The 14454-nt window shown below is 42.4% G+C and overlaps 1 protein-coding gene across 3 annotated transcripts in view; it reads left to right on the forward strand.

Annotated features, from left to right (window-relative positions):
- Positions 1–14454, forward strand: part of CDKAL1 (CDK5 regulatory subunit associated protein 1 like 1) — a 1042481-nt gene that overhangs the window by 661837 nt on the left and 366190 nt on the right. The window lies entirely within an intron of this gene.

Consider the following 14454-nt stretch of genomic DNA (forward strand, 5'->3'; position numbering starts at 1 on the left):
GTATATAAAGTATACTCCAAAAGTATGACATAGAAATGTCATGGCTGCAGTTTACCATGCCGCAATTAGATTTTAATGTCAACCCCTTTCAGTGTGGAATAGACCTGATCCTCAATGTCCAAATGGGACTTTTAAAACATTACTTTGAGGCTAAGTTCACAGTGGGACGTTAAAGTCGCGCGTTAAAACAACATTTAACGCAGAATAACTCACTGCAATGAAAAATCAATGCCCTGTTCACAGTGCACACGTTGCCTTGGTGTCTAACGCTGCACGTTAAGTAAAAGTACTGCATGCAGTGCGTTATACACGTTATTAGCTGCATTGGACTGTTTGCACATGCTCAGTAATGACTTGGAAGCATACTTTTCATTGCCTGTATTTTATACTGTATCTGCTGTATGCGACGGTAACGCTGCGTTGCCACTTTTTGGGGCGCGTTGCGTTGTAAGTTTGTGGTGCGACTTTAACGTGGCATCAAAACGCAACGTCCCACTGTGAATCTAGCCTGGATGTCATTAAAGCCTAGTTCACATTGACCAGTTGTGTTGCAGAATAATTATGTATGTCAACTCACTGCCCATACAATTCTATGGGCCTGTTCACATTACTGCATTGTAATGTATTTGGTTTATTCTAACTCACAGCATACATGCATTATATTAAAGTCTATGTCCAGTCTCCATTGCGGTTAACACTCATAATGCATGCGTTATGCAACTGACCACTGTGAATTGTATGAATTTGTTACATCATACACAAATCATTAGTCTAAATTTAGGCATTTTCTGCTAGTTGTCTTTTAAAGTGTACATGAGACAGGGGAAAAAAAGGCATTTATACATACTTGGGGATTTCTCCAGCCTCCTTTACGCCGTTGGCTCCCTTGCCATCCTTCCAGTTCAACTTGACCCTCTGCTAGCTGTCCGAATAAATCTTTGTCACCCCCAGTCGGCCACGTATTACTCATGCGCAGTCCAGCCATGCATGCACCCCCATCGACTGGCATGTGCAAGTACGTGGCTATTGGAAGATATACTTGGACAGCCAGCAGATTATCGAGGTGGCCCAGGAGGTTGTTTTCATCTCAGGATTCCTTTAATGTAGAGATGAAGGGCCTTATTTAATTAACATTTTCTCCTGAGTTTTCTCCTAGGAGATGTTTTTTTTTTTTTTTTTTTATCTTCTCTTTAAAATAACGTTTTATTACTTCTCATTTGAGAAGTCTTATATAAGAGAAACGATTGTCCCATTTTTATAATTTAACTGAAAATATACCCCAAAAAAATAGATTGATAAATAATCCAAACCCATGTCCATTGTGGCTGCCAAAAATATAAGCAGTAGAGCACAATATTAACCATTGAGATTTAATGGACACTTTACAGTGTATAGACCTGCTCCATGTTTCACATTTGGCTTTAGTTGTTTGCATGAGAAATGTATAAGTAAGTAGGAATAATAGAAAGAAAGAGAGAAAAGTTGAATTTCTCTGGTGACCTTCCAACCCCCAATTCACAACCCCATCCTTCTCCAGCTCACCTTCTTCCGACCAGGCAGTGTAAAGGTGCCCATTAACTGTACAATTTCACAGCCAATTGATTGTTTCCGATGGCAACGGTAATTGATCGGAAATGATCGGTCATGCTCATTAGAGGCAGCATTTTAGATTAATGGAATCAATATGTTTTTTGTTAATAGGCACCTTTAGTGTTTGCCTCAGACAGCCACATCCCCCATGCCTTATCAAATGGCAAATCATGGTTTGATTGCTTTCCTTGAGGAAAGGACTGGCGGATGAAATTTACACACAGTTACTTATATAATCATAATGAAAATAATGGGAGTGCAATTTTTTTTCTCTTTCTGACTATAGTTCTGCTTTCAGCTGATGACATCATTGCTTTGCGTCTCAGCTGGAAATAGCTATCTGCAGTTAGCTCCTGGGGAAGGGGAGGGCATGGTAATCTGGTGTGTCTGCACATAGATGAAGTACAAAATCACTGAATCACCTGCCACCAATGTGATGAGAGTTTTCCATCTCCACAAACATTTCATCCCTGAAATTGTTTAGTCCTGGAGAATGATGTTCAAAATGATTATCAGAACTGTCAGGTATCATATGGAAGTCTTGGTTCTAAAGGAAAATATAATAGTTTAGAGTAATATAGAAAGGGAATTGAACTTTTCTGGAGGACAATTCACTTAGCTGGCGAAACCGCAAAAAATGCCCAAAAGAGTTGCTTAACTTTCTGTATCTAAAATTAAAATACTTTTACTCCACCCCCCTTTTTAATGTCTTAATCTTTCCTCCGTTCCTCGTCTTTTCATTTAACTGAGTGCTTGTCATAATCTTCATGTAAATCGAGCCATGAACATCAACAAGATATCATATAAATACTTGCTTCATTGTAAACATATTTGAGATCTTTCAAGCCTCGTCTTGGGATATGCATTAGGTTATAATGAAAGATTTTTCTTGATCCCATGTACTAATCTGTAGGTTCAGGGACATTCTGTGTGTTGATTGTCTAAAGCTTCTGGCAAATACTCTTTTGGCAACTATTGTCTTTCATAGCTTAATGCTAAAACCTTGTAGAAATTGAAATTTCTCAGGAACCAAAAGCATTAGAGCCAGATTATAGCTGCTTTACTAGAAGTATACTGGTTGACATTAGAAAAAATTGCAAAGCATCTGGAATTGGAATGATTAAATGAATCTTCAGTTATGTAAACCCCGTGAATATCCAGATTAGAACAAACAAACCTGCAAAGTACGGTATTGCAAAAACAGAAGGGTGTTGCTGGTCATCATTTTTAGCACTTGTCCAAAAGGCAAGACACTAATGAATCACTTAAGGACAGTGGGCATAAGCTAGATAAATAATCCATTTTTGCAGGCCAGGTGTGCAGCTAGAACTGCTGTTAAGCTTATGTACAACCTATCTTAATTTTGAAAGGTCAGTTTAACTTGTAGTTGCAGACAGCAGTTTCTGGGCCTTTTTTTGTGAATATTTGGCCTAAGTATCCTAAAACGATGTTTAAAGGGGAGCTTCAGCCTAAACAAACATACTGTCATTAAGTTAAATTAGTTATGTTAATTAAAATAGATAGGTAATATAATCTCCTACCCACCCTGTTTTAAAAAAAACATGCAAATGTTTGTGATTTCATGGGGGCAGCCATATTTTTCATGAAGGCAGACATCTTTTTGGTTGAAAGGAGCTGACAGGGAGCATGAGACACAGTTCCAACTGTCCTGTGTCCTGATCACCCCTCCCAGCTGTGCGCGCTAGGCTTCAAATCTCAAATTCAGAATTAAAAAAATTTAAAAAAATTTGCACCAAAACAGCAGAAGGAGAGCAACAACTTCAAGAATCCCATCATGGTTTGCACAGCTTCAGGGGAAAAATGCCCAGGCAGTTTTCTTCTGTGCAGCTAAAAATGAGGCTTGGATGAGAAAAACAAAGTTCTGATGCCGTGAAACTGTTAAAGAAACACCAGGCCTTTTCAGTGCTGCTGAGAACATTTTTAGTCTGGAGGTTAACTTTAATGCTCTTGTTTTTAGGACTGGATGATGCTAGTTTTTGATCATACTATTATAACTATGTTTCTTATTTAAGTACTGGTACAATCAGACAGGGTATACACATATAATTTTGAAAACATTTCTTTATTTATTTTTCTAGCTAGAAATTGCACTTATGGGAACTTTTGTATGTGTTTTTTATTTATTTTTTTACTTCAACCAATGAAGGTCAATGGGAATTTTTTTCTGCAAGATGCAAGTTTCTTTATGGTGCATGTGAAAACGCAAACACAATTTCACGAATTTTAGCATTAGTGCGATTCTCTATTGACTTTTATTAACCACTTGCCGACCGCGCACTCATAACGCGCGTCGGCAAAGTGGCAGCTGCAGGACCCGGCTGCAGGCTAATTAATCAGGAAGCAGCCGCTCGCGTGAGCGGCTGCTTCCTGTCAATTCACGGCGGGGGGCTCCGTGAATAGCCTGCGGGCCGCCGATCGCGGCTCGCAGGCTAAATGTAAACACAAGCGGAAATAATCCGCTTTGTTTACATTTGTACAACGCTGCTAACAGTAGCAGCGTTGTACCAGATCAGCGATCCCCAGCCAATCAGCGGCCGGGGATCGCTGTTACATGACAGGCAGGAGCATGTTAGAGGCTGCACAGGACAGATCTGTTCCTGTGCAGCCTCGGATCTCCGGGGAAGGGAGGGAAGAGAGGGAGAGGGGGAATCCTGCGGTGGAGGGGGCTTTGAGGTGCCCCCCCCCCACCAGCCACATGCAGGCAGGAGCAATCAGACCCCCCCAGCACATCATCCCCCTAGTGGGGAAAAAAGGTGGGCGATCTGGTCGCTCTGACTGGTGTTTGATCTGTGCTGGGGGCTGTAGAGCCCACCCAGCACAGATCAGCTAAAACAGTGCTGGTCCTTAAGGGGGGGGGGGGGTAAAGGCTGGGTCATCAAGTGGTTAAATGTGCAGCAAACTTTAAGTCTGAACCCTGCCTTCAACCTATTACCCGCAGGGATCTTTAGGTTATCAACCTAAAATAAAAGCAGGTCAACCACAGGTAACACTGTCTGTTGAGAATCAGGTATGACAAAACTAACAGGGATAACAACAATTATCAGCAGGTCATTTGGGGAGATGTTTTTATTTCTTTGTAATCTTTCATTTTCTTTCTCATCCCCTCTATTCTATCTCTATGCACATAAATGTAGCAGCAGAGTATTGTACCATGCAAGCCACCCTGATTCAAAACGTATTGCAACGCACATACATTTTAAAGCAAACCTGATGCAAAAAAATACCAAAAAACTTAAGATAAAATGAATTGTATGTGTAGTATGTATTATGAATATAATATTAGTAGCAAATATTTTTATTTTTGGTTCTATAGCTTTTTTTCTTTTTTCTTTTTTATAATATTGCATCATTCTGTCGTATTAGCAGTTTAGAAACCACACTCTGGCCCATATGCAATCCACTTTTTCTCCTGACTTTTCGATATTGTCACAACTTGTCAATACATTGCTTTTAATCCACCAACAAGCAATAAAATACTCAAAATAATTTTGATAGTACTTTTCACCTACTTTTTGTTACCTTTTCATTTGCAAAGTGCTGAAAAGTTATTTTAAAGAGAAGATGAAAAAGTATCTGCTAGGAGAAAAATCAGGGGAAAAGGTTAATTGCATATGGGCCTCTGGGCCATCTGCAATTCACTTTTTCACCTGAGTTTTCTCCTAAGTGATAGTTTTAAACTTGTCAATAAAATGCCTTTTAAGCCACCAGCAAGCAAGAAAATACTGAAAATAATTTTGATAGTACTTTTTAACTTGCTTTTTGTTATTTTCTTAGTTGAAAAGTGCTGGAAAGTTATTTTAAATTTAAGATGAAAACTTATCTCCTAGGAGAAAACTCAGGTGAAAAAGTGAATTGCATATGGCCCTGTCTCTTGTAAATAAAAGCAGAAATAATGACCCTTTAAACTGTCCTGCAGTAAAACCTTATCTCAAGCTGTTTCTCACTGTGGCCCATATGCAATTCACTTTTTCACCCAGGTTTTCTTCTTGGTGATATTTTAAAATGACTAACAAACTATCAGCAAGCAAACAAATACTCAAAATAATGTTGACAGTAGTTTTCACCTACTTTTTGGTACTTTTCCCATTGTAAAATGCTAAAAAGTTATTTTAAATTGAAGATGAAAAATTATCTCCTAGGAGAAAACTCAGGTAAAAAAGTGAGTTGCATATGGGCCTGTTTCTTAGCTATTTAAGTGCTTGGTGGTGGAAGAGCTCAAAGAAGCTTTTTTGGGATTAGATAACTGAGGTTTTTCTAACGCTTTCTGTACTGGAAAACATGATACTTGTTCTCTTTACTACTTATATTCTATCTTTTAGCTGTGCTAAACAGACAAAATTATATCATAAGTTTATTTTTGCTACAGATTTGCTTTAATGTATGGGCTAGATGCATGTATGTTTGTATCAGTCTGCTGAAGGTATATCCTGTTTGCTTGTATGCTCAACTACTTGAATGACAACTTTATTTACAGAGATGAGCAAAGTGGTTTACAGAATTCCTGTTTGTTATTGTACCTGTTAAGATACAGTTTGAATCGGATCACCTATAAGCTGATCTGGAACACAGGAGAAGACTGTGGAAGTATTAACTAGGATTTTAGCATATTGGCAGACTGTGGTGTGGCCTACCGAGTACCATCCTATATAGACCACAGAAACCACACTGTGGTTTGCTTATTCAAATAAAACACACAGGGAAAGTGCTGTGTTGTATGGAAAAAATACAATTCTCAAGTAAAACGGTAGGAAAAAGCATAAGATGTAATGTGGCTGTCAGGCTTTACTGCACGCTTCACTGCAGCAGAGTATTACGGCTGAATTTGTGTTGGAGTGTTTCTTAGTAAAATCTAATATTAATAATGGATTATGCCGGTATGAGAGAACGGTCGTATAAGGTAGCTGATAGAGGATAGTAAATTGCACATAAAGTATTAGGAGAGAAACTAATATTAAATATCATACAGGTTGTTGATTTATTTTCCCACTCCTAGAATTGCCTTCTCAGTGCACACTTCTTCATAATAAACTATAATAGAAAATGTCCATAGGGCCCAGAGAAGCAGTGAGCATTGAATATGCAAATCTCTGTAATCCTGTATTCTGTCAGACAGAACTAATAATCTTTCTTAAACAGATATGTAAATTGAGGCTCTATAAAATGTTGGTAAATGGGAAATCATCCGAAATACACATTTCTCACTGCAAGTGCGTCCTGCATGTATTTTTTGCTTGACATCTGTATGCGAGCTGTAAAGTTCTGCATGGCCTATGATGGACAGAAGACAATACTCACCAGACAGTGGCCTATATATGAATCTGTAGTAACAGTGATAAGTTTTCTGCCAAATAATTTGTAAAATACACATACAGTGCTGCAGGATGGCTACATTAAAGGTCAACTGTAACCTTTTAAAACAAAAAAGTTAGATACCCATCTAAGAGGACAGAAAGCTCTGAATCCCTTACAGCCTTCCCGTTCCTCTCTGTGCCCCCGTCCGTCCGTCCGTCCGTCCCCCCCCCCCCCCCCATTCAAATCTCCCATCCGCTCCGTTTTCAGGTCTCTAAGTACTTCCAAAGAAGACTGTATCCCTACTGTGGATGCACGAATGTGTGTTCACAGAGCCACAGTGCAGTACAGAGCCACCTGTCTTCGGACGTACTTGGAGAGTAATTCTGTGACCTTCCAAGGAGACCCGAAGGCCTCTTTGACATTAAAGTGACCTTACAGTGAAAAATAGTGCTACTAGGGGGCACTAACCTTGGGAGGGGAAACCTTTGTATCCTAAGGAGGCTACCCTCATCCTCTCCTTCAGCCCCATTCCAGTGGTGGGACCACTAAAAGTCTGGAGATAAGGCTTTGTTGACGCGGAGTGCATAGGCAGTAGCAGCTAGTGGCTTTCTGCTTGGACTCTAGCGGAAATAGCAGAGTCTGATCGATTCCACTCTACGAGCCTCTCTGAGCCGCCTACGCATTTTAGCGTACCAAATTGGGCTTGGCTGTTTCTGCAGGTGCCCGAGCAGAAAGCCTACACTTACACTGTTGTTGTTTTTCTGGCCTGCCAGCGCTGGGTCGGACTGGCTAAGGAGGGCGGGAGAGCCTCATTAGGCTCTAGAGGCTTCCAAAGGCAGCTGATGATATAGGAAGTTAGGTCATCCCAGGAGTGACCCATCCCACACAAAAACTCATTTTATCCTGATTCAAATCAGAACATACAACAATACCTTTAATTATAAAAGATGTCCAGATTTCAGGTACACTGTAAATACATCCTTTTTGATTGCTCGTGATACATAATGGGTTTTGATTTGTAATGAACTTAAAAATGGCAGTTTCTAATTACTTACAAAGTGCCTATAAAATCTTGTGTAGCAAATATACCTACGAGGTCTCTCTTCACAGTGGGACATTACTAGATTCACATTGGAATGTTGCGTTTTGATGCAACGTCAAAGTTGCAACGCAAACTTACAACGCAACATGCCAAAAAAGTTGCAATGCTGCGTTACCATCACATACAGCAAATACAGTAGAGTGTCCACCCCTCCCTACGCCGGTGGATCAGACTTCCTCAGCAACAGATCTCAGGTCGTCAGGGTAGGAACTATCTCCTCACTACCTAGGACCACCAATACAGGAGCCCCACAAGGCTGTGTCCTGTCGCCATTTCTGTTCTCTCTGTACACGAACAACTGCAGATCCTTGTCGGACTCTGTAAAAGTAATCAAATTTGCAGATGACCCAACCATCATCTGTCTCATCACCAATAACGATGAGAAGGCGTACCGCCACCAGGTCGACAGTATCTGCCACTGGTGCAGAGTGAACGGATTGGTCCTTAACACAGCAAAAACTGTGGAGATGATCATTGATTTCAGGAGGCGTGCTCCCACCCTACCACCAATCCGTATTGATGGCAAGGAAGTGGAAAGAGTTCCCTGCGTCCGCCTTCTGGGCACAACCATCTCCAATGATCTGAGGTGGAAAGCCAACACTGCCTCCACACAGAGGAAAGCCCAACAGAGACTTTTCTTTCTTCGGCAACTAATAAAGTTTGGTATGGCCCCAAAACTTCTGACTAACTTCTACTCTGCTACAATTGAATCTGTCCTATGCTCTTCCATCCTGGTCTGGTATGCCGGCTCCTCCGCCAGCGACAGGCTCAAACTGCAGAGGATCATCAGAGAGGATCATCGGGAAAGCTCTTCCTACTCTGGACCTTCTCTACCACTCCAGGCTGAACACCAGAGCATTAAAGATCGCCAACGACCCCTCGCACCCTGGCCACCGCTTCTTTAGTCAGCTTCCCTCGAGCTGAAGACCCCGGTTTCGGTCCATCCTCACCAAGACCTCGAGACATAAGAACAGTTTCTTTCCCTCTGCTGTCAGCCTTCTGAACTCTCTCTCACGAATTTGCCCATCCCCACCCAACAAATTCAAGCCACACTATCCTCCCTGGCGGTAAGCCCGAGCTGAGCTCGGGCTATGCCGCCGGGAGGCACCGCTCAGGCCCCGCTGGGCCGATTTGCATAATTTTTTTTTTGTTACACGCAGCTAGCACTTTGCTAGCTGCGTGTAACCTCCGATCGCCGCCGATCCGCCGCTATACCCGTCGCCGCGGCCACTTCCCCCCCGACCCCGTGCGCTGCCTGGCCAATTAGTGCCAGGCAGCGCCGTGGGGTGGATCGGATTCCCCTTTGACATCACGACGTCGATGACGTCATCCCGCCCCGTCGCCGGGGGAAGCCCTCCAAGAGATCCCGTTCTTTGAACGGGATCTGTTGATCTCCGTTCGCCGGCTGCGATCGGAGGGGCTGGGGGGATGCCGCTCAGCAGCGGCTATCATGTAGCGAGACATTGTCTCGCTACATGAAAAAAAAAAAATTAAAAAAAAGGTATTTGCTGCCCCCTGGCGGATTTTAACAAACCGCCAGGGAGGTTAAAGCACGCTGAACTGAGGCACACTGCACATGGACGACGATCTAGCTCCAGCGAACTTTCTGCCTGTTCTTTGGGTGTATTTTTGATTTCTGATTTGTAAAAATGCTTCATTGTGTTCCCCTGCATCTGTTTTTGTTTTTTGGTTCCTTCTGACTGCATGTTCCATCCTGTATCTGTATTTGTATCTATATCAGTCCCCTGTACGTGCCAAGCCCAATTCCGGGCACGACCTAGTCGTGCTTGGCGAGAATAAAGATTCTGATTCTGATTCTGAAATACAGGCAATGACAAGTATGCTTCCAAGTCATTACTGAGCATGTGCAAACAGTCTAACACAGCTAATAACGTGTATAATGCACTGTATGCGGTAGTTTCATTTAATGTGCCATGTTAGACACCAACACAACGTGTGCACTGTGAACGGGGCATTGATTTTTAATTGCAGTGCGTTATTCTGGGTTAAATGTTGTTTTAACATGCGACTTTAACGTCCCACTGTGAACTTAGCCCCAGCCAATGTTTTGCTCAAAATTGAAATGTAGTCCTTGCAGTTGCAACTCATACTGCACATAATTAAAGGTGTAATTTGGAAATTAGTTCTTGCCTTATAAGGTAAACTGAGGCACCAATAGGATTTTATTGTGTTGTCGCCTCTGTTTACCTTATCTGCGATACCTGAGTCCACCCCGGGTGGAGGGGTGCTATACCCTATATCTTCCGCTCTACAGAGAGTGACATCTTAATCCTGAGTGGGGACATGTCTTAATCTCCCCACCTGCATTTACAGTGGTTGCCTATACGGTGACCCTGGTTTGTGAGTATTACTATTTACTTACTTTCATATATCTTTGATTATACATACTACACTATATTGGTCTCTCAGTTTCCCCTTTCTTGCCTTATAAGGATTGTAAGGTAAGATAAATTAAGGGGAAAAATGAATTTGCATGCTTGGGTAAACTTTGCTAAAATTTGTGTGTGTGTGTGTCTTCATCTTCAGGATTTAGATAGTTTTGTTCTCCTTCTCATTCACCTAACTAACTCTGAGGGTTTGTGTTCATAAAAATTGTGCATCAGCTGTCAGTAGAGCACAAGCACAATATTTATGCCCCTCAACAATGCTTACTGGACTTTTGTGTCATTAGAATGATAGTCTGAAAGAGAATCATTACTTCACGTTACCTTTATTATTCACTTCAAACTGGAGAGTAAACAGCAGAGTATGGAATTGAAAAACCTTGGGTCCACAAAGTGTTTTGGTAACTACAAGGGTAGACTTAGTGATGATACTTTTTCTCCCCCCAAAATAGGAAGAAAAAGTGCCTGGGTCTTATATTCCAAAGGCAGGGAATCCCCGACTTCAGTACCGCCTGCCGATGCGAAACTGCCGATCCGCCGCATTGTCGGGGACTCCCTGCCTTGTCCCCCTGTGTGGTCTGCCGGGTCCCCGCTCCCCCGGTAACAATAACTGCAGAGTCACCTTCCTATGGATTCCAGCGCTGTGTGGTCTGCTGTGTAGTCCTCCGCCTCCAGCATGTCAGCTACACCTGTAAATGAAAAGTTAGCGGCAGAGAAGCTCATCTACTCAGTGGCGGCGACGACGATCTGCAGATATCTTGGTCCCGGGCGGCTTCCCCTAGTGACGGCTCCTGCTAATGACTCATTGAGTCATGGGGAATGACTCATTGAATCATTAACAGGAGCCATCACTAGGGGGATCCACGCAGCTTCCTCTAGTGATGGCTCCTGTTAATGACTCATTGAGTCATGGGAAATGACTCAATGAATCATTAACAGGAGCCGTCTCTAGGGGAAGCTGTGGGGGACCGAGATGTCTGCTGCTGCAGATTGTCGCCGCTGAGTAGGTGAGCTTCTCTGCCGCTAACTTTTCCTTTACAGGTGTAGCTGACATGCTGGAGGCGGAGGACCACACAGCAGACCACACAGCACTGGAATCCATAGGAAGGTGAGTTGCTCTGCCGTCATTGGGACTGGGTGGAGGACCGGGGGGGGGGCACACACATGGACATGCACAGGAGGGGCACACACAGGAGGACAGGGGGGGACACAGGGACTGGAGGACCACACGGGGGGTGAAGGGGACACAGAAACACACACAAGGAGAGGACACAGACACACACACAGGGGGACAGGAGTGGACACAAGGGGCCTGGAGGACCACGGAGGGGGGCTGGAGGAGACACACAGGACATGAGGGGACACATGGGGCAGGAGGACCACACAAGGTGGCAGGAAGGGATGCCACACACGGGGACAGAAAGCTACACACAGTGGACACAAGAGGACAATGGGGAGAACATGTACTGTACAATACGCTCCTGGAATATGGACGCACCAGGTTTAGTATATACTGTATACATTTTTTCCCCCAGATTTTTGCCCTCTAAACCTAGGTGCGTCTTATATTCCAGAGCGTCTTATAGTTCGAAAATACGGTACATGCATTTACTTATACAGATTGTTGTATTTCATCCTGGCCACATTGAAAACATCATGTCTTTTTTTTGTGGCTTGTTTAAAAATATTTTAAAGAACAGAAGTTACAAGTGGCTATAAATGTAGAAATCTTTTTTAGAAGAAAGCTAGATGTGGCATACTTGATTTTGAGGTGTTGACTTTGTTCTTTCTGGATAGTACTTGAATGCAACTTCTACAGTAGTTGGCTACAACTGAGCACATCTGTGGAGGGCCAAATGAAAATGGGTACATGCCGCAGTGCTGCCACAAGAGTTAGGTGCTGGGTGATGCCACTAGCAAAAAAAAAATTACATTGCCAGTATTTCACTATTAACTTACCTGGCACCTATTCTCACTTGAACTATTCCCTCCTAGTGCCTTAAATCCTCCACCCCCCTCCTAAGGCCTAATGCTATCCCCTTCCCAACTGAAAGTGCCCAAAACTAACCTCCACCTCCTAATTTCTAACACTAACCCCAGCACGCCAAAAATCATCTATGATCAGCTACAACCATTATTTCCTAAGTAGTAGCCAATCAGCTACTATCTGCATCGGGCTCCCAACTTACCACCCGAGTGCCCGATTACTAATAATTAACATAGGTGTCTACTAGACCCTTGCCGAGCCACGCGCCCAAATGCCCTGATCCAAATGAAAATACATTTCACCTGTTCTATTATTCTTTACTTAACTGGAAAATTAGTATGTCCATCTTCACAGAACAGCATGTCCCTCATTGGGAAAACCATGGCATCTTCATGAAACTTCACATGTGGTAATTTGTTAGTAGAATAGTTGATTTTGGTAATTATTTCCACCCAAGCATAAATGTAATGCATTTTAATTGTAGTAATGACCTTCTGTGGTATTTGCTTGGAAGAACAAAGAGAAATCGAGAGCCTAATATGGTGTAGTATTGTTTAGCTTGTTGTGGTTTAAAGTAAAATATTTAGAAATACTCACAAACATGGGTTACCCATAGGCAACCACTTCAAGTGCAGGTGGGGAGTATTAGAACCTGACCCCACTCATGTTATTGAGATGTCGCTCTCTGTAGATAGGAAACGGGGTAGCACCCCTCCACCGAGGGTGGAATCAAGATTTCAGCAAGGCTTGGTGTACAGAGGCGCCAGAGTAGAATAAAAATGTTTAAAAACCGTCTAAAAGAGGGGGATGTTCAGGGGGACTTACCTCCCTCGAAAATATATAACTTAATTGAGTCACAATATGTCAATACAAAAAAACGTTGTATTTAACTCCACTTAGTGCAACGCGTTTCGCAGGTGTGATCCTGCTTCATCGGGCAAACAGGAGTATAACTCAATGGGTCTAGATGCAGAAGTGAGCGCCTCTGTCAAACCACGTGCCCAAATGCCGTGATCCTAATGAAAATACATTTCACCTGTTGGATTATTCTTTACTTAACTGGAAAATTAGTATGTCCATCTTCACACAACAGCATGTCCCTCGTTGGGAAAACCATGGCATCTTCATGAAACTTCACATGTAATTTGTTAATAGAATAGTTGGTTTTGGTAATTATTTCCACCCAAGCATAAATGTAATGCATTTTAATTGTAGTAATGACCTTCTGTGGTATTTGTCCATATTCACTGACATGCTGTTCACTTCTGATGCATGTCTGAACTTCTCCCATTCTAAATCGGTACACACATCCTCTGAATTTATTCATGTCCGTTGTCAAAGATGTAATTTAGACACATCTGTTCAAATATGCATTTCAGATCAACTTTGTGCTGGTTCTTATAATACAGCAGGGTTTTTGACGGGTATTATATCCCCAAAGTACACACCAGATGGCATTTATTAGAGGGTGAATAGAAATGAAGTTAAGGATGCTGAACATTTTGTCTTAAGTCACTTTTCTTTTAGCTGCTAAATAATGATGGGAATATGTAAATACTTAATTAAAGTCTGCAGAAGTCTTCTGTAGAATGGGAATCTGTATGATGGAATAAAACTAGAAAGCACTGACTTGTTCATGTTGTGATTCTATTGTTGATACATTTGCTCACATCATACAATGGCTAAAACATCATGAAGTTAGCAAAGCATTCATGCAACTTACAATAATCTAATCTATAGCAAATAAAGCACAATGCAGCACTGTGACTGTACTTGCAGTCCATTCCATCCATAGGTGAACTGCATTGGTATTGCTCTTTTTCCCGTATCAAGCTCTGCGCAAAGATGTCTGTCAGTACAGTCACTGGATGTTGATCATGATGCAGCAGCCATGTCGCCGCTCACGTCATGGCATCACTCTCTACCCACCTTCTCCTCTATTTCCTTTGGCAAGCAAAAAATGAGTGGGGAATGACACAGCTGTGTGAACAAAGAGGCGGAGCCAGTCGCTACTTCATGGTCATCCTCCGGTGACTGTACTGATAGTCTTGGCATGG

The sequence above is a fragment of the Hyperolius riggenbachi genome, chromosome 5 (genome assembly GCF_040937935.1).
Source record: "Hyperolius riggenbachi isolate aHypRig1 chromosome 5, aHypRig1.pri, whole genome shotgun sequence".
NCBI classification, from domain to species: Eukaryota; Metazoa; Chordata; class Amphibia; order Anura; family Hyperoliidae; genus Hyperolius; species Hyperolius riggenbachi.